We start from the raw sequence: 26,900 nt of genomic DNA on the forward strand, positions 1-26,900 counted from the left end.
CTGGAGTTTAGTCCACCCTGGACAGCACTAAGGGGCTATTCCTGATCTGTATTCAGGAGAGATCCCACAGGGAAACCGTAAGTGGTGCCAGGGATTCAAACCAGGGTCGGCCACATACATGCAAGACGAGTAAATGCCTTCCTCCCTGCACTCTCTCTCCAATCCAAGTTGATGATTTGCTGATTTCATTTTAGTGTTGCTTCTGAATTTCATCTGGAAAAGAAATAATACCCAAAAGATCTGAGGATCTGACTTAGTGCTCGAGTGCTTGCTTGACAGCTGACCCCCGGCACTGCCCAATGAATGAAAGTTGGACAAAGCAAGAATCTGGTGGGGAGGGGACTGGAGCGATAGTGCGGCGGGGAGGGCATTTGCCTTGCACATGGTGAGGCCAGGTTCGATTCCCAGCTTCCCATATGGTCCCCCGAGCACCGCCAGGAGCGATTCCTGAGTGCATGAGCCAGGAGTAACCCCTGTGCATCGCCAGGTGTGACCCAAAGAGCCAAAAAAAAAACAAAACAAAAAACAAAAAAAGAATTTGGTGGGGAACTTGCTCTCAGGGCCTGGCCCTTTAGAAGGTGGCCGGGCTGCTGGTAGGGACAGAAACACAAAGGGCACATGGGGGCTGTCAGTGTGTTGCCCACTGAGACGCAGGTGGCATGGTGGGGGAGCAGGGGGTGTCATGAGAGTAAAGGGCCACTGTGCTTCTTGTCATCTTTTCAAACCAGAGCCAGCACGAGGCAGAACGGGAAGATCACAGGCACCTCACGAACGGACCTATGGGTCCCACTTTCAGGGTGGGAGGGAAGCTGAGGGGTGGGGGTGGCCCGTGATGGGCTCGTGGGGGCCCCAGAGCGGACAGGGAGCTACCCAGGTGCTCTTACGCTCCTGGCTGGGGGGACCTGGGTCTCCCAGGAGTGGGGGCATCCTGGACAGAGGTAAGGACGGGCAACCAGCCAGGTGGGTGTGGGTCAGGGAAGGTTCTGGAAGGCCCATTCTCTTCCTATGTGCTGCCACTCCCATGGGGTTGGGTATGGCCACAGGGACATCCGGCCTCTGATCTCAGTGACCACCAAGCCAGAGGCCACATAGGGAGTGGAGTTGCTGTGGACAAGCCTTCAGAGGCATGTGTCTTGGAGGGGCGCAGAGTGAGGCGTGACATCGGGGACAGTTTTCTGGGTGCTTTCCCCCATTGTTTGTTTGTTTGTTTGGGTCACAACCAGCAATGCACAGGGGTTACTCCTGGTTCATGCACTCAGGTATTACTCCTGGCTGTGCTCGGGGGGACCATATGGGATGCTGGGAATTGAACCTGGGTTGGCCACGTGCAAGACAAACGCCCTACTTGCTGTGCTGTCGCTCCAGCCCCAACTTTTCCCCACTGTTATGGGGGAGCCCTGATCTGTGATTCTGTCCGTGAGATCAGCGTGCACCCATGGTCCCGGCAACACACCGACCAGCAGAACACCTGCTTCCTCCACCCCGGCTCCCAGGCCCCTCCCGTGTCCGCATACGCCCAGTTCCAGGGGCAGGATCCCCACACTGCTGCCTTGGACCCCTTGTGCCCTTACTCTGCTGCCCTGTACCCTCCCAAGAGGCAGGGCTCTGTGGTTCTGGAGGTGACGTCACCGACACACCTAGAGAGGAAATAACGCTCAGAGACGGAAGGTACGGGGAAGGGGGTGGGTGTCTCTGTTTACAGGAAGGCCGGGGGCAGCTCCAGGGGGTAGGGGCCCGACAGGCTGAGGCTGCAGGTCTCTTTGGGGGGCCTCGGCCAGTCCTGGCAAACCCTGCTCGACCTCAGCCTGGTCCGCCCAGACCCAGACAGACCCAGACAGGGGCCCGTCCCCATTGGCTCCCGGGTCAGCATCTGTCGCCCCAAGTCCCTCCCTGCCCGGACAGCTCAAGGCCAGAAACTGTGGGTCTAGGGCCGCCACCTGGACTGGCCCCCAAGTTTGTTCCATCTGTATGACCCGGCGTCTACCAATGTTTTTGTCACCCTCTCCTGCAGGACACAGAGCCGGGCCAGGCCGGGCCGGGCCTGGCTGCCAGGATGCCTCTGGCACCTGGGGCTCAGACCGTGTGGGCCGCTGGCGTGCGATGGGGAAGGTGCAGGCAGGGCCGGGCACCCGGCCCGGGCTCGGGTCCCTGCCGTGCTCTTGACAAAGTCTCAGATAAACGAGTGGCAGAGCGGGGAGCCAGAAGCCGGCGTTCCCAGCCAGCAGCACCGACTCAAAGCCGCCTCTGCCACCTTTCAGGGTTGGAGGGGAGGGAGGCGTGGAGAAGGAGGGGCAGAGAGAGGGAGGACCACTCCATGAGAGCCTGGAAGGAGGCCCAGGAGCTGGCCCGGGGCAGGCACCCTCTGGCCTGACTTAGGGCTTGGATCCATCTCACAGGGGATGAGACAGGCCCGGGGACGCACAGCGGGGCCAGCCCACATGGCCTGCTCCCCTCCAGCTCAGCCCAGTTCTCACCCAGGCCCCGACCCTGCCCTGCAGCCCCCAGAGACCCCTGATGATTTTCCTGCCGCGCTCTGGCTGGCGGGGCCGAATGGACCATTCTCTGGGTGTCGCTCAAGCCCTTGGATGTCAGACTGGACATCACCTCCCCACACCGCTCTCCCACCTGTGGCCAGCCCTGCCCAAGCTAAGTGCCCCCCAGGACCTGTCCTCCAGCTCCCCTTCACAGGGGACTCATCAGTTTGGATCAGGGGCCTCAGCGGCCCCCGGCACCCCGTGAGAGGCTTTCCCCAGAGAGCCCCATGCTGCCGTTTCTCCATTCCACTTTTTGGGGTCAAACCTGGTGATACTCAAGGGTTCCTCCGGGTTCTGAACTCTGGAATTGTTCCCGGAGGTGCTGAGGGAGGACCATATGGGATGCCAAGGATCAAAAGCCAAAGCCCTCCCCACTGTACTATTGCCCTGGGGCCACTGTCGCTTCTCTTTGAATTTGCACAATGCCCCGAAGAGCCCCGTTTCTTTAGAGAGAGCAGAGAGATTAAGCAGCTGTCTCAGGCACATGGGCAGGCAGCAGCGTCCATCATGCTGGTGTCCAGTTCTGAGCACCCGAGTGTCTGCTCCTGAGCCCTCGGTTTCCGTGGCCTGCTGGCTGCATGTCCAGTCTGGTCCTCATCTCTGTCTGGTACCAGGAGCGTGCTCCGTAGCAGGGCCAGTGAAAGCTGTGTGGGATTGGTTCTGTTCGGGTTGATTGATCGGTTTGGGGGAGCCGTGCCCATCATGGGCAGGGGTTACTCCTGGGGGCTCTCTCTCCTGGCAGTATTGCAGGGACCATGCCGCCCTGCGGAGGCTCAAACTAAGCTTCCTGCATCCAAACCATCCGAACCCAGCCCCTTGGGTTCTCTCCCCGGCGCCTGGTTCCGTTTCTGCTCTAAGGAACGTGCTTGCACTCCTTTTGGGGAGCTGGAGAAGAATCATTTTCGGGGAGGCCTTTTCTCATTGACACACAGACCATTTTCTTTTCTTTTTTTTTCTTTTTGGGTCATACCCGGCGATGCTCAGGGGTTACTCCTGGCTCTGCACTCAGGAATTACTCCTGGCGGTGCTCGGGGGACCATATAGGATGCTGGGAATCGAACCCAGGTCGGCTGTGTGCAAGGCAAATGCCCTACCCACTGTACTATCGCTCCAGCCCCGACACAGACCATTTTCAATGGATGAGCTACCCGGGCGCCGGAAACTTTGGCCATCTCCCGCCTTGTGCTCAGGGCAGCTCTGGTGGGCATCTTTTTGATATTTATTTCAACTCTTCCCGGGGCACGAGTACTTCCTAAGAGATGGACCCACAGACAGCACTGGTCTCTGCAGGCAGTGTGGCACGGTGGGATGCCAGCTAGCCCCAAGGTATCTGGCAGAACTGAACATAGGGCCCCGGGGTTGTGCCCACCCCTGCCTCCTGCACCCCACCAACCCACCCTGGCTATGGTGACGGCCAGTCTTACCTTTGCTTCTGTGAATCGCACCCGTCCCAACAGCACGTGTAAGTGGGAGAGAGTGGAGGCCCCTGCCGCAGGTTTCTCGGTACTCGTAGTTGAATGTGTTACATCGCGCGTTTTCCTTTTTCTTGCTGGAGGCCAGAAGGCTGAGCCACGCCCAATCAATATTTGGTATCTTTTTCAGCCAATCCTCGGGTCGGCTCTGGACTCCATTTGATAGTCACTCACGGCGGTACTCAGGGAACCATACATGGGGCCAGGATGAAACCGGGTTGGTCGTGGGCACAGCAGACCCCCCAACCCGTTGTCTCCTGTCTCTCTGGTCCCTGGCCCCTTGATTTTAATTGTTTTGAGTAAATACCCAGAGGAGACTTCTCCCTGCCTTGGCCACTGTGTGCCCGTTGGTGACACACAAGAGTTTCTCCAAGCCAAAGAAATAGTCCAGAGGCTAAGGTGCTTATCTAGCCTGACCCTCAGCCATGGCCGTGGTTCAAATCCCAGCACTGCATATGGCACTGCTAGGCATGGCCCTGGGCATAGCCAGGAGTGACCCCTGAGCACTGAGTGTTGCCCAAAGACCAACAACAGAGTTCTTATTTCTTCATAGCTTCATCAATATTTGGTATGTTTTTCAGCCAGGCAGGCCTAAGCTTTTTTGTTTGTTTGATACTTGGAGTAATAGCCATCAGACAGGTGTGAGGTGGGTTTTTGTAGTTGTTGTTGTATTTTGTTTTTTGGGGGGCTTGTGGGCAACAACTACTTATTGTGTTCAAGGGTCATTTCTGGCAGGGCTTAAGAAAATGAGGGCTGGAGTGATAGTACAGCAGGTAGGGCATTCGCCTTACATGCAGCCGACCTGGGTTCGATCCCTGGCATCCCATATGGTCCCCCAAGCACCGCCAGGAGTAATTCCTGAGTGCAGATCCAGGAGCAGCCCCTGAGCATTGCTGGGTGTGACCCAAAAAGCAATAAAAAGGAAAAAAGAAAGTGTATGGTTCCAGGGAGCAGACCTGAGTGAGCCTCATCACCCAATGCACTGTGTCATCTCCTCAGCCACTGAGCTCGCTTTGATTGGCTTTCTGCTAGGGATTCCTGACCTTGAGCTTCTTTTCAGGTGTCTGCTGGCCATGGTATGTCTTCTCTGGGAAAATATTTTAAAAGTTCTTTTTTTTTTTAAGATGTGCTTAGTCCTTTGAATTATCTCTTTCTCACTACATCTCTCTCATTCTCTCTCTCTTTTTTTATTATTAATTTTATTGAATCACTGTGAGATAGTTATAAGCTTTCATGTTTGGGTTACAATCACACAATGATCAAACACCCATCCCTCCACCAGCGCACACTCCCCACCACCAGTCTCCCCAGTATAACACCCCTTCCCCACCCTCCCTCTGCCTCCATGGCAGACATGATTCCCCATAATCTCTCTACTTTTGGGCATTATGGTTTGCAATACAGACCCTGAGAGGTTATCATGTTTGGTCCTTTGTCTACTTTCTGCACACATCTCCCATCCCGACCGATTCCTCCAGCCATCGTTTTCTTAGTGATCCCTTCTCTATTCCGGCTGCCTTCTCCCTTGGCTCATGAGGCAGGCTTCCAGCTATGGAGCAATCTACCTGTCCCGTGTATCTACTGTCTTTAATATTTAAAAAGTTCTGAAGGGGGGCTGGAGCGATAGCACAGAGGGTAGGACGTTTGCCTTGCACGCGGCCCGACCTGGGTTCAATTGCCAGCATCCCATATGGTCCCCCCGGGCACCGCTAGGGGTAATTCCTGAGTGCAGGGCCAGGAGTAACCCCTATGCATTGCCGGGTGTAACCCAAAAAGCCAAAAATAAATAAATAAATAAAGTTCTGAAGGCTGTTTGCTGTTGGGTGGTAGGAGTCCGTGTGGGATTTGAAAAGTAGCCCCGTATCAAAGATGCGACTTCCTCTTCCCCTCCCAGTGGCTCCCCTCGCTGACCCAGGCTCTCTTGGTTTCCTGTTGTCCCGTGAAGCTTTTGTGCGTTTGGTGTCTTAGCCAAGGAATCACTGCCAAAAACCAAGGTCAGAAGGCTTGCCCCTTTTGTTTTCCTCAAGGACTGACGGCTTCAGGGCTGAGGATTCAGTCTTGCAGGCACGTTTGGTTTTTCCCTGGGGACTGGGGGAAGATTCGGTCTCATTCTTCGGCCTTCAGATGGCCAGTGTTCCTGCCACGATATGTCCAAGGGCGATTCTGTGTCCACGTCAGGTTTGTTCTGCCCCCCGCCCCCCGGGAGGCAGAGTTTGACCGTACGCACACGGGTTTATTTCTAGGCTCTCCAGGCTGACCCATTGATCGGAATGAAACAAGGTTTTTCTATTCCAACACCCCCCCCCCTCCAATTCACTGGAATTTTAATAGGGATTGCGCTGAACTTGGTGACACTATATTGATTGCATGGATTGGCGAAGGTCCACATCAAACTGTGGGTCACTCTGGACAGTATTGACGTTTCAACCATATCCAGTCTTCCAGTCCAAATTCAGGGGCAAATAAGACAGGGGTACCCAGTCTTACCACTCTACTCGGCATAGTACAGGAAGCCCTTGCCAAAGTAATTCAGCAGGAAAAAAGAATCAGAAGGTATGCATGCAAATACGAAGGAAAGAAGGAAAATGCCCTCTGCGCGATTTTGTAATAAAAACCCCTAAGACCTCCATGCTGGAAAAAAGGGTGAAAAAATGTTGGACTAATAAATAAACCTAGTCAAATCAGCATGATAAATCAACATGCAAAATTAATCTTGAAAAATGAAAAAAAATTAGTAAGGGACCAGAAAGATAGTACAGCAGGGAGGGCGCTTGCCTTGCTTGCATCTGGCCCTGGTTCCATCCCTGGCACTCCATAGCATCCCCGAGTACCACCAAGAGTAAGCCCTGAGCACTGCTGGGTGTGCCCCCCAATGACCCTGCCCCCCACCAAAAAAGAAACCGATCACATTTCTTTTGTTTTCTTGGGGGCCACACCCAGTGATGCTCAGGGGTTGCTCCTGGCTCTGCACGTCACTTCTGGTGGTGCTCAAGGGACCCTGTGGGTTGCTGGGGGTGGATCCTGCACCTGTGTGTGAGGCGAGTGTCTGGTCAGTTGCACCATCTCCCTGGCCCCTGAGTTGCCATGTCTATGCACTAACAGCAAACAATTTTTTTTAATTTTTATTAGTGAAACACCATGAAGTACAGTTGTAGACTTACAAATTTTTGTGCTTGGGTTTCAGTTATACAATGATCAAGTGCCCATCCCTCCACCAGTGCCCATTTTCCACCACCATGGGTCCCAGTAGCCCTCCCACCCCACCCCCACCCCCCCATCCCACCCTGCCTCTGTGGCAGGGTATTCCCTTCTGTTCTCTCTCTCTCCTTTTGGGTGCTGTGGTTTGCAAAAGATACGTTGAGTGGCAGTCATGTTTGGTCTATAGTCAGCATGCACCTCCCATCCTGGGAGGATCCTCCCAACACTCTGTATTTGGTGCTCCCTTCTCTATCTGAGCTGCCTTTTTCCCTAGCATGTGTGGCTGGCCTCCAAGTCATGAAGTGAACTTCCTGGTACTTATCTTGGCTATTCTTGGGTATTAGTCTCCTATTTTGTTACTTTATGTTCCTCAGATGAATGCAGTCTTTCTATGTCTGTCCCTCTCTTTCTGACTCATTTCGCTTAGCATGATACTTTCCATGTAGTACCACTTGTATGTAAATTTCATGACTTCATCTTTTCTAACAGCTACATAGTACTCCATTGTGTAAATGTACCAAAGTTTCTTTAACCAGTCATCTGTTCTCGGGCAGTTTTTTTCCAGATTCTGGCTATTGTAAACAGTGCCGCAATGAACAAACAAGTGCAGATGTCACTTCGACTATACTTTTTTGCCTCTCTGGGATATATTCCCAGGAGTGGTATTGCTGGGTCAAATGGGAGCTCAATTTCTAATTTTTTGAGAATCGTCCATAAGGGCTGTTTTCCAAAAGGGCTGAACCAGCCGGCATTCCCACCAGCAATGAAGGAGGGTCCCTTTCTCGCCACATCCGTGCCAGCACCGGTTACAGCAAACATTTTGGAAAAGAAATCAGAAGAAGGGTCCATTTTACTAGAGCATCCCCCAAGAGGGGGAAAGATAAAACTCAGAGTGAAAGCTTTGTCCACCAGAAAATACCAAATATCAACAGGGAAAATCTTAAAAGAACAAATGAGGGCCTGGAACGGTAGCACAGCAGGTAGGGTGTTTGCCTTGCACGCAGCTGACCCGGGTTCGATTCCCAGCATCCCATATGGTCCCCCAAGCACCTCCAGGAGTAATTCCTGAGTGCAGAGCCAGGAGTAAACTCTGTGCATCGCTAGGTATGACCCAAAAAGACAAAAAAAAAAAAAATGAGAAGTCATCCCTACGCCCTGTTTGAACCACCTCTGAGAAGCCAGACTCACTTGGTGTCCTCTTTGCTGGCCCCTGGTGCTCTCCCCCTCCCTCTCCCCGCTCCCCCGTCAGCAGGATGGACTCTGTCAGCGAGATGGTGATTCTCTGAATCATCTGAATGTCCAAGGGGGCCGGGGCAGGGTGGGGATAGGGCACCCTGACTGTTAAGAGCTCTGCACCCAATTCCCCAGCCAGGGGTGTTTTAAGCGTCTCTGAACCCCTTGGGTCTTTCTCCTTGGAGCTTGGCCTGCTTCTGCCCACCCATCTCAGTCCTCCAGTCCTCACTCCTTCCTCTGCACGCCCCCACTCTCCCTCCAGCCCCTCTCCAGCTGCTCCCCAGCCCAGAACAGGCCTGACTGCTCTGTGTCTCGGCCCTCTGGGGGCGGGGCGCCGGGCAGGGGCGCAGGCCCCAAAGGGTGTCTCTGAGTCTCTGAGACCCTAACAGCAGGAGCAGGCCCGAGCACAGCAGGAGAGCAGCTCAGGAAATGAAATCGCTTCAGCCCCACAATGCAGGCGTCACTTCTTAAACTTTTCTGCCCGCCTGTGTATTCAATCGCGGGCATTGTTTTGGCTCTGGGGGAAATCAGACCAGGGGAAAGGCTTGGCACGAGTGGGTGTGGGTGGAGCCTGTGTTGATTCAGGGGGCACAGAGAGGCCCCCCAACACTCTTCCAAGTCCCCTTCTCAGCTGCTCCTTCTCCCTTGCCCGGGTGACACTGCTTGGCCGCCCAGCGGGGCCCAGGGCTGGATCTACATTGGCCAGCAGGGACCAAGCTAGGCTGGGCCCCAGATCCTAATGCCGAACAGAGATTCGGGGTTCCCCTCTGGGTCCCCATCTTCTCCCTCGGACTTTGGGGATGGATTTGCTAAGTTGCTCCTTCTCAGACCCCTCTTGCAAGCAATTCAGCTTTTTAAGGAACAGACTTAGGGGGGAGGCAGAAGTTCAGTGCTCCAAGGACCTCTGCACGCCAGATGTCACCCGAGGTCCATTCAAGGAGCACCGTAAAGGGAGGAGCTGGAGCTGGAGGCTGGCTGAGCTCGGACCCAGCGCTGGCACTTGGGGCGACTTGTTTTCCCCGCCTCTCTCTTCTGTCTGAGCCCCCGTTTCTACCTGCTACATGGGGGCAGCAGGTCTGTCGTGGTCCTGGGGGCAGCAGGTGTGTCACGGTCCTGAAGGTCGCTCCAAGGCTCAGTATGTGAGATGTTCAGCAAAGCAAGGCGGGTGCGGGTGAGCCCCTGGTGGTCCCCGGAAGCAGCACCTGTGGTGGGTGTTGTGTGTGTGGAGCCCACCCGTGTCACACTCGGGCAGCCCAGGGAGTCAGGTCTGTTCTAATTGGGCACCAGGACCCCTGCAGCCTGCAGCAAACCCCCCTTTTCCTGAAGAGCATCTCCAGAGGCCAGCCACATTGCTCCCAGCCTGCCTCTGTTTGTGGGGTGGGGGGTGCTAGGGACCACCGAGGCCGCCCCTGGCTGTGCTCAGGGGCCCTTCTGCTGCTGGGCACCTGACCAGCTTACTTGGGGCTTTCTCTCTCCTGGTTTGTCACATTGTATTCCTGCCTTTCTTTCTTCTGTCATCACTGTCTTCCTCCTCCTCCTCCTCCTCCTTCTCCTCTTCCATCATCACCATCTTCCTCCTCCTCCCTCTCCTCGTCCTCTTCCTCCTCCTCCTCCTCCTCCTTCCCCTCCTCCTCCTCCCTCTCCTCCTCCTCTTTCTCCTCCTCCTCCTCCTTCTCCTCTTCCATCATCACCATCTTCCTCCTCCTCCTCCCCCTCCTCCTCCTCTTTCACCATCAACATCTTCCTCCTCCTCCTCCTCCTCTTCTTTCTCCTCCTCCTCCTTCTCCTCTTCCATCATCACCATCTTCCTCCTCCTCCTCCCCCTCCTCCTCTTTCACCATCACCATCTTCCTCCTCCTCCTCCTCCTCTTCTTTCTCCTCCTCCTCCTCCTCCTCCTCCTCCTCATCCCTGACCCACCACCTCCAAGGCCAGGCTGGCTTCCCCACCGTGTCCCATCAGGTTCCAATGGACTGTCACATCTCATGAAACTGGGGTCCCCTATTGCTCTGAACAGAGCCACTCGCCTCTCTGAACCAGCCCCAGGCCGACAAGTGGAATGAAGGCCTTGAGACCTCCCCACCTACCACCACTCCCCCACCCCCACGTTCCCCTGATTGCTTTTAAATCCTTTCAGTCTCCCATTGGGGTCTGAGGGTTGGCTGAGGGTGGGCTGAGTCTCTTCTGGCCCCTTCCGCGCCTCCACCCCTGACCCCAAGTGCATCCCCCTTTAGCATCTGGTCACTTGTTCAGGACTGCCATCTGGTCAGCTGGGACGAGGCAACTCTTTTTTTAAAACTTAAATATTTTAAAATTTTTTTATTTTACAAGGTATTTCACGATATTTGATTGCATTTAATATTCAAACACTAATCCCACCACCATTACACCCTCCCACCACCATATTCGGGATGTTTCCATCCCAAACCCTAAGCCCTGTTCCAAAGCACAACAGAAATAATATATTTTGTATTGTTTGTTGATTTGCTCGAGCGGGCCCAGTAACGTCTCCATTGGAGACTTTGTTGTTACTGTGTCTGGCATATCGAATACTCTCGGTAGCTTGCCGGGCTCTCCGAGAGGGGCGGAGGAATCGAACTCGGGTCAGCCACGTTGGCCGCTTGTAAGGCGAACGCCCTACCCGCTGTGCTATTGTGCTATTGTTGGGGCTGGAGCGATAGCACAGCGGGTAGGGCGTTTGCCTTACAAGCGGCCAACATGGCCGACCCGAGTTCGATTCCTCCGCCCCTCTCGGAGAGCCCGGCAAGCTACCGAGAGTATTCGATATGCCAGACACAGTAACAACAAAGTCTCCAATGGAGACGTTACTGGGCCCGCTCGAGCAAATCGACGATCAACGGGAGGGCCTTTACCTTACCTTTACCTTATTGTTTGTTAGGAAAAACTGCTGAAAATGTTACAAAAAAAGTATCCATAGAGGAAACAGTGTGAAGAAGATTGTTCTATTTTGGCAGGGGCCATTAAGACCTTCTTGAGGATATCACGAACATGTTGTTAATGGTTGAGTGATATGAGCTTTCATATATCACGGTCACGGTCCTCCCGTTATTCATCGATTTGTTCGAGTGGGCCCAGTAACGTCTCCGTCGTGAGACTTGTTACTGTGTTTGGCATATCGAATACATCACAGGTAGCTTGCCAGGCTTTTGCCGTGCAGGCGAGATACTCTCGGTAGCTTGTCGGGCTCTCTAAGAGGGGCGAAGGAATTGAACCCGGCTCAGCCGGGCCAGCTGCTCCCTACCAGCAAACGCCCTACTGTTGTGCTATCACTCCAGCCCAGCTTTTGTATATAGATCAGAAAATATGGATAGATGCATACATATATTTCCCTCTATGATTGGTTGCCTACTATTTGAACCCCATCAGATATGGCGTGGTACTCTTGGAGAATGGGTAGGGTCTTATGATGTGTCGCTCGGTCCAGGAATAGGTTTATTTGTGCGTGAGGCTCAGCCTGAGTGTGTGGGGAGTGTGTCCTCGAGCATGGTGGGGGTTGGGTTGTGGAAGTTTTCAGCTGCCAGGACTGGATCCTTTGGGGCGGGAAGGGCTCTCACCCGCCTTCCTCTGGGGCGTCCCAAGTGAAACAACCTGGCATGGGGTGCGATGGCATGGCTGTGGAGAACATCATGTTGCTCCCTTCTGGGAGAGAAAGCCATGCAATCTGGGTGGTGGCTGATGGCGAGGTTATCTGGCGCTGGCAAGAGGTGGCTTATGGGTTTAAGCCCCGGATGGCTGGAGACAGGAGAAAATGAGGACTTACCTCACAGTGATGTGCCTGTCCTCAGCGAGGTGGGGGGAAGGGGGGGATGTCCCCACCGGGACCTCGCCCTAAAGGTCTTCCATTCCAGACACTAAATGTCCTTAGACATGCCGGGGAACGTAGGGCTGGGGTTAACTGCCGCAAGTAGGGAGGAGGGAGAGCAAGGGCCAGAAGGGATGGGACTTAGGCAGGTGTTAGACCAGGCCTGCTCCCAGCTCTGTGCTCGGGAGTCACCCTGGCAGTGCTGGGGGTCCAACCCAGGTGGGCGGGTGGCAGGGCCAGCAATTTCCCCGTCATGCTCTTTCTCCCACCCGCGGCCCAGGCCTCTCAGCCAACAACAACAAGCCCCACACCTTCTTGCTTTCTCTCGAGGAAAGGGCTGGGACCTGCTGAGAGCACAGAGCCTTGCGCAGGCACGGGACGGCTCCTGCTGCCCTGTCTTAGACCCAGACCTGGGGGACAAGGGCGCTCAGCTCTCAGGAGTCCCCTCAGCTGCTGCCTGAAGACCCCTCACTCACCGGTACCCACAGGCCCCTACACAACCGCTGTTCCCCTGCCTTCCACTTGACGAAGCCTCGGGCACTGACCAGCTCAACCCCATCCCGCCCCAGGCACTTGCTCCCTCATCCCAGACACCTTTGCCCCCTGCAGCACAAACTCATGTCTCCTCTGTCGTTCCCTTGCCCTGCCACCGCAGACAGCCCTGAACCCCCCACCCCACCCCACCCCACCCCACCCCACCCCGAGCCTTGAGTGGGTGCACCGCGCCTGTCCCTAGCCAGGCGGCGCACGCTGGACCGGGCGGCTGGCAGCCAGGGTGCCTCTTAGCAACCGTGGTAACCCAGGATCTGCTGGAGAGGTATAAAAATACCCGCTTCCCCCAGACGCTGATGTTCAAAGGGAAACAACCAGTCCCCACGCCAGAACCGTTTTTAAACAGGGTGGAAACTGCCAGAGTTTCCCAGCCCGGCTCCATGCCCGCGGGCCCCTGTGATTCGCCTCTGCAGCCCGAGCTGGGGTGGGGGGGGGCGGGGGAGAGGCGGGCCTGGGCGTTTCTGGGAGCCCTAGACTTGGGGGACGAGGCTAGGCTCTGAGCAGCAGCTGCCTTAGAACATAGAGGTGGGGACACACTTTGCTTTAAAGTCCTGGAGTGGGGGGGGCGCCCAGAGGTGCTCTGGAAGGTTCTCTGGTTGCAGCAATGGGACAAACCATCCTTTAAGCTGTACACCCCCCCCCCCTACTGCCCCACCAGCCTTTCCACACTCTAGTGCTGGGGATCGAACCCTGAGCCTCACCCTTGTCGGGCCAGTATTCTTGCACTGTATCCCCAACCCTGTGTATTATTTTTATTTTTTTGTTGTTGTTGTTGTTTCATTTCATTAGTTTGTTTTTGGACCATACCCAGTGGTGCTCAGAGGTTACTCCTGGCTTAGTGCTCAGGACTCACTCCTGGCGGTGCTCAGGGAACCACATGGGGTGCCGGGGACTGAACCCGAGTCGTCACTTACAAGGCAAGTGCCCTCCCCACTGTGCTGTTACTGCAGTCTTTCCTGTGAGTTCCTTAACAAAAATCCACAGTGACCGTGTTTCTTTTCTTTTCTTTCTTTCTTTTTTTTTTTTTTTTCGCTTTTTGGGATATACCTGGCAATGCTCAGAGATTACTCCTGGCTTTGTGCTCAGGAATCACTCCTGACGGTGCTCAGACCCTATGGGATGCTGAGGATCAAACCCAGGTCATCCCTCCGCGCGGTACTATCACTTTGGCTGAAACAGTGAACAATTTTCGGAAGCTCGCTTGAGCGTGAGTGCCAGCAAGTTCTTGTTCTTGCAGCACGCTCATTTTGGGGAGGTCCTCAGGGCTGCGTACCCCTAATTATGAAGGGCTGGGTCACCTGTTTCCCCCAGCATCAGAAACTTCACCAACAAGCATCCTGTAGCAGAAATTCTCCATCTCTGGCCACACATGGGCACGCCAGTAAAAGGTGCAGTGGAGGGGATTTTGCTGCTTAGAACCAAAAATCCCTTATCCCGAGCCCTCCCCACCCCCCACACAACACCATCACTGCCCCCACATCCCATCTTGAGCTGACATCAGCTCCCAAATTTCCCCCCTTCCCCGGTATGGCCTGCAGGGGGCGCCTGACTTGCGCGGGGGGGGGGGGGGGGGGGGGATGTGCCGGGAGGGCCCATCCCCCGCCCCGCTGTGGGTCCTTAGCCTCCGCCCTGTGCTCACTCCCTCACCCCGCCTCCTCCCCTCCTCCAAGGCCTCCTCCTCCTTCCTCTTATCTCCCCGGGCCATGCCTTGTAATTTTGAGAACTATTCGGACTCAGTAATTAATGTCTGAACTTCAGGAGGCCCGGGCTTTCTGCCGAAGCCGGCTGGAGGCGAGCCGGGGGCACATCAATTGTCTGTGGCTGGAGCTGACGTATCCGCAGTGGCTGGAACTGCTCCTGTCTCGATTGGCTTGTCAGAGAGCCTTTGGGGTAAAAAAGAAGTCCGCAGCCCTCCCCACCACCCCTGAGACACACACACACACACACACACACACACACATACACGCACGCACACAGGCACACATGCACACACACACATGCAAGCACCCACATGATCCCCATGGTTTCCTGGCCTGGAAGAGCAGGCCAGAGTGGGGAGGGTGTCAGAGTGATCTGTAAGATAAAACGCAGGCGACATAGGGGTGAAACAGCAACTCCGGGCGGGGGGGGGGGGGGGGGGGGGGGGCTACAGCGATAGCACAGCAGGGAGGGCGTTTGCCTTGCACGCGGCCAACCCAGGTTCGATTCCCAGCATCCCATATGGTTCCCCTGAGTGCAGAGCCAGAGTAACCCCTGAGCATGGCTGGGTGTGACCCAAAAAGAAAAAAAAAAAAAGAAGAAGAAACAGAAGCTACTTCACATAACCCACAGCTTGAGGGTGATAGGCCGGAGCAATAGCGCAGCAGGGAGGGTGCTTGCCTCACTGACCCAGCTTCAATCCCTGGCATCCCCTATGGTCCTCCCCAGCACTGCCAGGAGTGATTCCTGAGTTCAGAGCCAAGAGTAACCCCTGAGCATTGGTGGGTGTGGCAAATTTTTAAAAAATAATAATAAAAAAAAACCCTAGAAGGTGCCACCCTGCCTCATACTGGGAGGCTGGGCCAGAGGGTTGGTATAGCAGGGAGGGTGTCCGTGCCCAGCACCCCATATTAGCCCTCAGGAGTGACCCCTGAGAACAAAGCCAGGTGCGGCCCCCAAACAAAAGAAGAAGAAGTGGGAGAATGGGAGAGGCACCCTTGAATTCTGGTGGGGTCCCCTGCCCCCAGGACCCCCCCTTTGGTTTGCCCACCCCTGTCCAGCCTTTCCTGTCCAACTCAAACACCCTCCATCAAGATCTTGGGGCTGGGGACAGGCAGGGCAGGTGCTAAGTTCAGCTGAGCCCACGAGGGTCCCTACACTCGCTGAGGGTCTTTTCAAGGACAAGCAGCCCAGAACAGCCCAGTCCCCAGCCCCGCTCTGCCAACTGGCACTGTCGCATCACAGGCCACTGTCCCCGGGGCCCCTCTTGCCTCTTTGCCCGGCTCCGGGGAGCCCCCTCAGTGGGTCACGCTCCCTGAGGGCTGGGTCTGCCTTCACCTGTCCCCCTGCGGTCAAGGAGCACTGGCCAGTCTGGGCCAGACAAAGTCGGGACCCTTATTGTCCTCCCTCGACCTGAGCTGTGCCCCAGGAGAAACCCCAGCGCACACACACACACACACACACACACACACACTCAGGGCCTGCCCCCTCCTGCCGCCCACCCCCCCCACCCCCGCCCCAGCCAGACAGAGCCAGGCGGTGCAAACTTCACCTCCAGCCTGTCCGTCCACTCCCCGGAATGAAGCTTCCATGTCACTTAGCACATTCGCTAATTACAAGCTGGCGTCCACCCCTTCCGGTGTCATCTGCAGGGAGATGAAGGGGACAAGCAGCGCCTCTGTGTGCTGAGTCATGAGCTGCTTCTCCCAGGAGAACGGGGTGCAGTGTCACCTGCTCTGCCTCCTTGGTGCCCCGGGGTGCGCCCACCCTTTTTCGGGTTCCGCTGGAGGCTCAGCGGCACCAGGCCTGAGGGTTCCCCACGGGTCACCCTCCCCATCTCTGCTGGCCATGTCCCCTGTCCTGGTCTTGCTCCCCCCCCACACACACACTCCCTGGTACCTGGTGCCCCGTGTGTGCCTCCTACAGGTCATTGGGGCACGATCCTTGGAGAGGCCAGGTGAGGGGCAGGATGGGCAGCCTGGAGCACCGTGGTCCCTGCCTCGAGCCCAAGCGGGAGAGAGAAGGAACATTCTCTGCCCAGATCCCAGTTATGCTCACTCTCAGCGACCCGGTCCCCTGCCCCCGGGTCTCCGCTCAGCTCGGCCTTTCCGGCCTTTCATCCAGGGCGCTCGGGCGAGATGCTCGGTCCATCTGGAGGCAGAAGCCAGTCAGCGTGGGCTCCCAAGCTCTGAGGCAGGCGTGAGGGGGCTTCTCCGTGTCTGCCGGCAGGGACTGCCTTCCCCCGGGAGGAGGAGGAGGAGCAGGAGGAAGGAGGGTGCTGGCAGAAGTTTAGAGCCAGAAGTTCAGAGCCCAGGGGGCCGGAGAGATAGTAAAGAGTGGAAGGCGTTTGCCTTACATGCGGCCAACCAGGGCTCCATCCCCGGCATCCCATATGATCCCCCGAGCACCACCAGGAGTGATTCCTGAGTGTAGAGCCAGCAGTAAACCCTGAGCATCGCCAGGTGTGGCCCCCAAGCCAAAAAAAAAAATTAAAATTAAAAAAACAAATTTAGGAGGATGGAACAGGGCGGGATAGACCCTCATATGCCTGGAGAACAGCAGACCCCTGTATACGCTTAATAATTCTTCACGGGGGCAGGGAGATGGCACAGAGGGATGGAGGGCATGCAAGCATGCAAGAGGCCCGGGTTTGACCCCCAGCACCGCATGCTCTGAGGGAACTCCCCCCATCCCACCCCACACCTCCTGCAGGAACTCATGTTCCTGCCCCGTAAGTGGCAAAGTGGCCCCGTGAGCCAAAGAAGTGGAGAATGGTGGGTTTCGCCTGTCCCTGGTGTCAGGCAGCGGGATTGAGCTCTCCTCTGCTCTCTTGGTGCTGGGTTTGCATGCGTCACTGGACGCAGCTCACCGGACACAGGCCCAGTGCTCCCCGCCCAGGGGGAACGCCACCCACCCGGGACAGCCACACTGAGAGTCGCTGCTGGAATCCTCAGTGCTGGGCTCCCCAACTGTCTGGGCCCTCAAAAGACTTATGAGTATTTATTTTTCTTTCGGGGGGGCACTCCTAACCGTGCTCAGGGCTGGCTCTGTGCTCAGGGATCACTCCTGGTGGGTTCGGGGTATCGTATGGGATGCCGGGGATCGAACCGGGGTTCACCATGTCCAAGGCAAGCGCCCTGCCCGCTGTCCTGTTGCTCCGGCCCCTTGGAGCTGCTATCTCTGAGCTCCCGGGAGCAGAGGGCAGCAGGCAGAGGTGAACCCCAAAGCACAGAGCTCCTGTGCTGGCCTGGTGACTGGCAGGAGTGTTCCAGAAGGTTCCGAAGGCGACCCTTGGGAACCCCAAAATGAAAACAGATGGGGGGAGTGGAGGGAGGGGACAGAAAGGTGGGAGAGGGGTGTGGAAGGGGGGGGAGACAGGAAGGGGATAGAGCTATAAACAAAACTGGGGGGAGGGGTCCTCCCTCCTCCTGAGCAGACACCGAGGCCCTGCCCGCCCGCCCGTCCGCCCATGTGGTATGTGGTGGTGGTGAGCTCATTCTCCCCTTGCCCTTTGGATCGCTCTGTTGTTCTCAGGGCTGCCATTTCTGTAATTAAGACCTTGTCCCTTCCCCAGAGGTATTGAAACATAAAAGTATTTGCTGAATCGGGCTTCCCAGGGTTAAAAGGCAGACTTAGGAAATGCAAACACGTTCACTAACTAATTAGCCGTTAATGAAGGTGGGGGCTGCCGCCTCCTGACAATTAGCTCTGGGAATAGAACGGTAGGTGCAGCCCCACTTGGGCTAATTGTTCATCTGGCCGGAGGTCGGCTGGCCGGCTGGGAGGAGGGGGCAGTGGGGACGTGAGTGCCCGCCCCTGCTGCCGCTGCCGTGGGCCCCGGCTGGACCGCGCTGGGCCGGCCGCTGCCCCTGCGATGGGGAGTCGAGTCGGCGGGCGGGGAGGAGCCGCGGGAGGATGTGGTTTGGGCCCCGGGAGCAGAGAGGCTGCCCGGGGCTTGGACGCCGGCCATGGGAAGTCTCCGCGGCGCGCTGGCCACACTGAGGTGGCTGTCCTGGCTGCCGGGGAGGCGTGGGCCCAGGATTAGCTGACTGGAAAGCAATTAGGCGAGGTGGGGCGGGCTGGGAAAATACCTGGGATCCCAGGGCCCGAGCTGGGACTTGCTCAGATGCCACAGGCCGGCAGCCCCAGGGCCCAGTGGAGGGTGGGGTGCCACTGGCCCAGTGTGGGGTGGGGTGCCACTGACCCAGGAGAGGGTGGGGTCCCACTGGCCCGTGGGGGGCGGGGGGAAGGGGAGGGTGCCACTGGCCCAGTGGGCCATGAGCCTGTTTGGTGACGTGCTGCTGCGGAAAAACAGATTCTGAAGTGGGGGTGTAAGGGGTCGGGGGCAGATGTCGTTCTGGGTCCCTGTCCCTTCTCCCCTCATGCCTCCTCGGTGCCGGCATCTGCCCCTCCCTCCGCCACCCCCCCCCCAGCCTCCCTCGAGGCCAGCTGTGCCCCTTTTCCCGGCAGGAGAGGTTGGAAAGGGAGAGCGGAGAGACCCCTCTCCCCAGAAAATAGCCCAGGTCTGGCGGCTTGCAGGCAGAGCAGACGCCTGGTGTGTGTGAAGTCCTGGGTTCGATAACCACCTCCATCCCCAGACACACAGGGCAGGGGTGGCGGCTGGCCGAGAGACCCCCGTTTGTTTTTTGGTTTTTGTTTTTTTTTCTTTTTTGGGTCACACCCAGCGATGCTCAGGAGTTACTCCTGGCTTTGCACTCAGGAATCACTCCTGGCGGTACTCGGGGGACCATACGGGATGCTGGGAATCAAACCCGGGTCGACCGCGTGCAAGGCAAACGCCCTCCCCGCTGTGCTATCACTCCAGCCCCGAGACCCCCGTTTGTTCTGGGCACAGCCGCCTTCCCCATGAAGAGCCGTGCTCCCAAAGAAGAACGTGGGGTCCTCCTACAGACCAGGAGCCAGGGGCCCTTCTTGAGCCCACGTCTCGGCAGCTGCCCTTCCTGCAACCTCTGACAGCCCATGTCTTGGGGTGTTTTACCATATGGGTTTTTTTGGGGGGGAGGGGCACACCCCGGGGTGCTCAGGGCTTTTACTTCAGGCTCTGCCCCTGGGCTCACCCTGGCGGAGTCGGGCAGAACACACCTGGTGCTGGGATTTGAAGTCGCCCTGGCATGTACTGAACCCCTGTACTAGCTCTGACTGTTGTTTGGGATCACACCCAGTGATGTTGGGGGTTTGAACCCAGGCTTCCTGCGTGCAGAGCCGGGGCTCAGCCTCTTGAGTTTTCTGTGGCCCTGGGTCTTGTCCTTCACTGTCGGATTTTGTTTTTCTGCGTTGGGGGCTACTCTGGACCCAGTGCTCTGGAGGCCATGCAGTGCCAGCAGTGAACCTGAACTGTGTCCCCAGCCCGCCGGCAGAGCTCCCGAGTCCTCCCAGCCCCTCCCATGCTCCCCTTCACACGCTCTGCAGATCCAAGGTCGGGACATCTCTATCAAGGGCCAGATAGTGAATATTTCAGCCGTGCAGACCAGGAGACGACAAAATCAGGTTTCCCACCATCCCGGTGGTTTGTGCCAGCCGTCAGCCGTTTCCATTCGACTCCCCCCCCCCCTCAGCTCACCCACGTGTGGTGGTGGTGGTGTGGTGGGTTGTGTTGATTCGTTGTTTTTTTTTGGTGGGGGAGGGGGTGTGGGTTGTTAGGGGCCACACCCAGTAGTACTCCAGGGGTCACTCCTGACTCTGCGCTCAGGGATCACTTGAGATGGTGCTTGGGCGACCCTCTGGGCTGCTGGGGAGGGAGCCCAGGTCGGCCACGTTGCAGGGCAAGCACCTTCCCCACTGTCCCACCCCTCCAGCCTTTAGTGCAGCCCCTGGATGCAAAGGAGGCGAGCACTGCGCGAGCCGTGAGCTCTGAGAGCAACCAGCGAGAGCACTGAGAGCGTGAGGCCGCATGCAAGTGAGTGGGAGGGGCCATCCCGGGAGACCTTATTTCTGGGCCCTGAAATTTGAATTTTATAGCAGTTAGTATGTGTCGCAGAATAGGATTCTTCTTTGGATTTTTCCCACCCACAACTAGTTTTAAAAATGTAAAACACTATTCTTAGCTCACGAAAGCAGGCTGGACCCCCCCCCCCCACCTCCTCCAGATCTGAGGTTCTCAGAGGGGAGGTGCCTCCTCCAGGAAGGGCCTCACAGGTGGACACGTGGGGTCCCTGCCCAGAGGTGGGAAGGGGGTGACGCAGGGACGGTTTAGATGCTTTTGTCTTGCTGGAGTGCTGTCATCCTTATCTGCTTTCCTGCCAGGGATATCTCGCTCCTCCCCCAAAGAAACCCCCCCACCCAAGACACACCCGTCTCCCAGATTCCAGCGCCCCCCTCTGCTCCCTTGATGAGGGGTGGAGAGGCTGGTCCCTGGTTCCCTGGAGTCTTTCTGGGGAGCAGGAAGTGCTGGGAAGCGGCTGTAGCTCTGGGCTCTTGGGTCCAGAAGTGGCTCTTGTCCCTGTCAAACCACCTCCAAGGAGGTTCTTAGAGAACGAACAGCCACGACCTGAAGGGTGGAAGGTGGGTCAAAGGCCAGCCCCCCAGGCTCAGGGGCTCGGAATAGAAGTCCTGGGTGGGGAGCGAGAGCCCGCACTGCCCACCCCCACCCCTCCCTGCACCCCTAGAGGCCTGGTGGAATATAGGGGAGCAAGAGCTGGAGAGCACAGGGCGCTTGGTCGGGAAGGGACCAGGGGCCAGTGTCGGGATACGGCCAGGCTCCCTCGCGCCTTGGTCTCCTCCGGGCTGCTTGCAGACCCCGGCTTTGTACACCCTCATTCCAGGAGGCCGATGTCCCACCCCAGAAGCACGGGTGACTCCAAGATCCGCCTGTTTGCCCTCGGTTTGTGCATCCCAGAGGCCAGGGTCTGGCCGGGGTGACCCCATAGGTCTCATCCAGCCCGGCGGAGGTGGCACGGCGTGTTACCATGGGAACCCTAACTTTGAATTTCCTGCCGCTGGGGCTGTGAAAATCACAGCCTGAACCTTCCGTGGATGTGGCTTTCACGATTAATTTCCTGTCAGATTGTTTACTTTAGCCAGCGGAAAATGCCTTTGCAAGGCCCCTGGTCGGCCGGGCTCCCCGCGTCAGCATGCTTCTCACGGGGGCACCCTCCAAAGCCAGCAAGGTCAAATCCAGCCCTAGGGGTGTGTGAGGAGGGGGTGCCGGGGGCTGGGGGGAACCCCCTAAGCGACGTTCTGGCGACAATCTTGGGTCCTTCACCACGCGCCACGCGCGCTCCTGACCTGGTGAGAACTGTGCGTTGGCACTGCCAGAGAGAGGTGGCTGCCCCCTCCCTGGGGTTCAGAGCTGACACTCAGCCCCCCAGAACCCCTCTCCCCATCTCAGGAACCACTTACCCTGGCTCTTGTCTTAGCGGGGCCCCTGGCTACTCTCAGAGGTGACTGTCCCAAGGCACTGGGCGAGGCCCCTGTTCAACAGGAAGGGGTGGCCCCTGTCCCATCGTCCCTGAGGACCAGGGTCAGGGACTTTCCTCCCTGAGGAGCACCCAAGAGAGGGCGGGAGCACTCACCCCCTCCCCACCTTGTCAAGGGGCATCCAAGAGCACGTGCCGCTGACCCGAGACCCAGGGGTGAGTCTCCAGCCCCTCACCACCCCTCCCTGCTCCGAGTGACTGTAGAATGCACTGTTCAAATCTGGGTACTTTGTTTTAGGGGAGTCACTCCCAGCAGTGCTTGGGGGACCAGGCCGTGCCAGGGATCAAACCTGGGGCTCACACGTGCCAAGAGAGAGTTCTTGGCACCGTCTCTACACGCCCAGCTCAGCCCAGCCCCCAAATCTGGGCACTTTGGAGAACAAACAGGTGATTCCTTGTTCCCTCATCATGCCGGACACCCGGGGGGGCTGTGGTCCCCCATATGTCACAGGCCTCTTCCTAGCAGCCTGTGTCTGTGAACCAAGGGGACAGTGAGTACGTAGGAAGACAATCAGGTTGGCTTCAGTGTGGTCCCACTTCCTGGTGCGCTATTCCTGGGAGCGCTCACCCTCCAGACTCCATCACTGCCCTCACCTGAAGACAGACAGCCGTTTCCAACACAGATAAACTAGTGTAGGACCAAGCGGCTTCTTAAGTGTCTACACTGCTTGGCAAGTCAGCTTTCAGAAGCTGAAAGTCGGGGAGTGATTGGGAAGACCCTGAACCCTCAGAAGACCCTTCGAAAATAAAGTCATGGGGCCGGAGCAATAGTACAGCAGGGAGCGTGTTTGCCTTGCACGCGGCTGACCTGGGTTCGATTCCCGGCATCCTATATGGTCCCCTGAGCACCTCCAGGAAGTAATTCCTGGGAGCTGGAGTGATAGCACAGCGGGTAGGGCGTTTGTCTTGCATGCGACCAACCCGGGTTTGATTCCCAGGGTCCCATATGGTCCCCCGAGCACCGCCAGGAGTAATTCCTAAATGCAGAGCCAGGGGTAACCCTTGCGCATCGCCGGGTGTGACCCAAAAAGAAAAAAAAAACCTGGAGTTCTTCTAGGGAACAGGAAGTAATTCCTGAGTACAGAGCCAGGAGTAACCCCTGTGCATCACCGTGTATGACCCCCCCCCAAAAAAAAAGAAAAAAAGAAAAGAAAAGTCGGGTGGGGGGCAGGTGGGATAGTGCATGCACCAGGCATGTTGGAGCCCGGGCTTCCTCCCTGGCACCACATGGTTCCCTGAGCGTCACTGAGCACTGAGCCTGGAGTAGCTCCCAAGTCCTGGCAGATGTGGCTCAGAAATGAAAAACGCAAAGTAAACTCCTCCACTGGCAGCATCTTCTCTTTGCCCTTGTGGGGAACGGCACGGCAGGGGCATGGACACTGAGGTGCCAGCCTGACTTGTCAGAGCCGCAGGAAGAAAAGGCGTCAGAGAAGCTGGGAGGTACTTGGCCTGAAGCCAGCAAGCTCTCGCGTGTCTCAGACCCCCACGCAAGGTTGCCGGGACTGGGCTGCCAGGTCTATGCGCACACAGCCCTCCCCTGCCCATAGCTGCTGGCCCGGGCTTGACCCCCCAGCGGAGCCATGATGGCTCCCATGTCCACCGTGGGATTTGGTGTCTTGCTCCAAGCCCCAGGTTAGGTTTCCACCCCCCTGGGGCCAGCCAGGGCATGAGGCCACTTTGTCCTCGCCGCCTTGCCGGCTCTGTGGGGAGGACGCTCAGTGGGTAGGGTCCCGCCCGCCCTGGTGCCAAGGCGGCCCTCAGGGTGACAGCTTGGCCCTCAGCACAGCCGGAACAGAGAGTGGCAGCTCCTCATGGGCACGTGGGATGTGACTCCCGTTTCTGACCACCCTGCTGGGCAGCCCAGAGTGTCGCTAATAAGGGCTGATTGGAAGCACCCCAGATCTGCAGCTGCACCCACAGGCTCGCTGGCGATGGCACCCAGCAGTGCTCAGAGGACCAGGAGGTGCCAGGGACCCGTCCCCTGGCTCCCGCCAGCAATGTCTGGGCTTAGCCTGTGAGCCATCTCCTCCCCGCTTTCACCAGAGCCGGGCCCTACACTCCTCTGCCCTCCTCTGCCCCATCCTCGCCCGCCTCAAGTCTTTGTCACGCCACGCCATGTGCCCCCCTGCAAGTCTTTCCTCTTTGCACAAGTTTCAGAAAAGGGGTGATGGGTGCAGGGAGAGAGAGCGAGGAGAAAGAACAGAAAACCCTCAAAGAACAAGAAAGAACTGTGGTTCAGAAATACGGCTCGAGGGGCTGGAGCAATAGCACAGCGGGTAGGGTGTTTGCCTTGCATGCGGCCGACCCGGGTTCGATTCTCAGCATCCCATATGGTCCCCCAGGCACCGCCAGGAGTAATTCCTGAGTACAGAGCCAAGAGTAACCCCTGTGCATCGCCAGGTGTGACCCAAAAAGCAAAAAAAAAGAAAGAAAAAGAAATACAGCCCGAGAGATAGGACACGTGTGGGACACTTGCCGCAAGACTGACCTGGGTTCAATCCCCAGCACCAGAAGTTCCCTTGAGCACAGAGTCAGGAGCAAACCCTGAGCCCCACAGGGGGTGGCCCCCAAACAAAACAGCAGAGAAGCAGGGTTCTCTCTGGGTCCCATTCCAGCCCCGGCCCAGGCACACACCCCTGCTCCAAAGGCACCGGGCACCCCTCCCCCCCACCACAAGCTCTGCTCACCAAATGCAGTACCCCTGCTCCCTGTGCGTGGACATTTGACAGGGTGGGCCTCGTGCTCTGGAGAATTCTTGGTGTCTGTGTATCTCCCGCACTCAGACCGTCCTTCTGGGCCGTCCTTGCCAGGCCTCCTTCTCTACCCCCTTTATTTATTTGTAGGGGGTTCTGGGAATGGAACCAGGGCCACCCCCGGCAGGTGAGGGGCGCTCTCCCTCTTCTCTCCACACTCACTCGAGGGTCTCAAACGTGCCCTGACTGCAGACAGCCTCTTCCTCCCCCATCCTCCCAAGGCCGTGAACTCCAAATGCCTCCTTCCACGGTCCGCTGGTGACACTCCCTGCTGACCCAGCATATGGGGCTCCACACCCGCCCAGGGTTCTCTCCTCTGCTCCCTGCTGTCCCCTCCAAGTCTTCTCCCTCCTGCCAACCCTGCAGCTGGACTCGTCTCCCTGCTGCTCCAGAAGAAGTGGGGAGTTTCGGTGCTGGGGGACCCTGTGCTCGGGGGTTATTCCTAGAGGGGCTTGGGGGGGCCATTGAGTACTGGGGAGTCAATCCTGACTTGGCCGCATGCAAGGCAAGCACCTTAACCCCTCCGTCCTCGCGCCAGCCCCAGGACAAGTCTCGCTATGATGCGCAGGTCAGCTTCCCACTCTCCAGGGTTAACTTTCCCAGGGGCTCCCGGTCCCGTGGCATAAGCTCTGTTCCCAGCTTACAAGGCACTCAGAGGCTTCCTGGGTATGACCCTTGCCTTCTTTGTCATGGTGTTTTCTCTCTCCCCCTCACCTCCCGAGTGGTGTAGAGTTTAGCATCTTGAAACCAACGTTATTCCCCAGTGCGCTCTGCTAGTTTACATTTTTTGCTTTTGTGCATAGACCATATGCTGCCCCTGACACCATCTGCCTGGCCTGCTCTCCCCCACCACCCCTCCGTCCTGTGTTCCAGCACACACGCCGAGCACAGTCTCTTCATTTCCCCGGCCGGACTATAACTTGTCATAATTTTTCTTCTGTTCCTGTACTTACCCAGTGGTTATCTTAGAAATGTGCCATAAATGTTGAAATGATGGCGAGGTAGACAGATGGAGAGGTAAATGGGTAGATGGGCGTGTGCAGGATGGAGATACTGGATGGATGGATGGATGGACGGACGAATGGATGGATGGATGGATGGATGGACGGACGAATGGATGGATGGATGGATGGATGGAAGGAATGGCTGGATAGACGACAGATGGATGGATGCATGAATAGATGGACGGGTGGATGGAAGGATTGGATGGATGGATGGATGGATGGATGGATGGATGGATGGATGGACGGACGAACGGACTATGGATGGATGGATGGATGGATGGATGGATGTGGATGGATGGAAGGATGGATGAATGGATGAAAGGGGTAGATGAATGGATGGAAGGAAGGATGGATGGATAGATGGATGGATGGATGGATGGAATGGCTGGATAGATGACAGATGAATGGATGGATGGATGGATGGATGGATGGGATGGATGGATGGATAATGGATGGATGCATGGATGCATGGATGAATAGATGGACGGGTGGATGTATGTATGTATGTATGGATGGATGGATGGATGGATGGATAGATGGAATGGCTGGAGAGACTACGGATGGATGGAAGGATGGATGGATGGATGGTTAAGAGGGTATGTGGATATTTATGTTGATGGGTGGTTGGATAGATGGAAGAGTGGGTGAGTGGGTGGGTATGTGTAGGATAGATGGATAGGTGAATAAATGGGTAGATGAATAGTTGAACTATTCATAGTTGAACTAGGGGATGGATGGATGGATGGATGGATGGATTGGTGGATGGATGAACACATGGAAGGAACAGAGGGATGGTAAAATAGAGGGGTGTGTGGATGGAAGAATGAATAGGTAAGCGGGTGAGTAGACAGCTGTAGGAGGAGAGGTGCCTGGAAGATTGGGTGTGTGGTGTGCGGACAGAGAGAATGAATGGATCTCAGTGACTCAATGAAGGGTTCGTGAGTCGGTGGATGAGTAAGTAGATGTGTGGAGGTGGCGAGATGGCGAGATGGATGGATAGACGGCAGCCAGTGCCACTGAGAATAGGGAAAATCAATTCAACTTTGTGAAGTCCCAGATGGATTATTATCACCAGTCAACAAAATTATAATTATGATAAGCAAAATAAGAATTAGCTACTGTAGGAGAAGTTAAAATTATTCTCTTAAGAAAGAGGATGCTGACCCAGGACTCTTAAATGTACCTTGTAGTTTACGCAG

The 26,900-nt window shown here is 56.7% G+C and overlaps 1 protein-coding gene across 1 annotated transcript in view; it reads left to right on the top strand.

Moving 5' to 3' along the window:
* Window positions 1-26,900, top strand: part of CTIF (cap binding complex dependent translation initiation factor) — a 159,976-nt gene that overhangs the window by 125,305 nt on the left and 7,771 nt on the right. The gene's annotated exons all lie outside the window — the stretch shown is intronic.

This window comes from Sorex fumeus, unplaced genomic scaffold, assembly GCF_029834395.1.
Source record: "Sorex fumeus unplaced genomic scaffold, SorFum_2.1 ptg000128l, whole genome shotgun sequence".
In the NCBI taxonomy this organism is placed as follows: Eukaryota; Metazoa; Chordata; class Mammalia; order Eulipotyphla; family Soricidae; genus Sorex; species Sorex fumeus.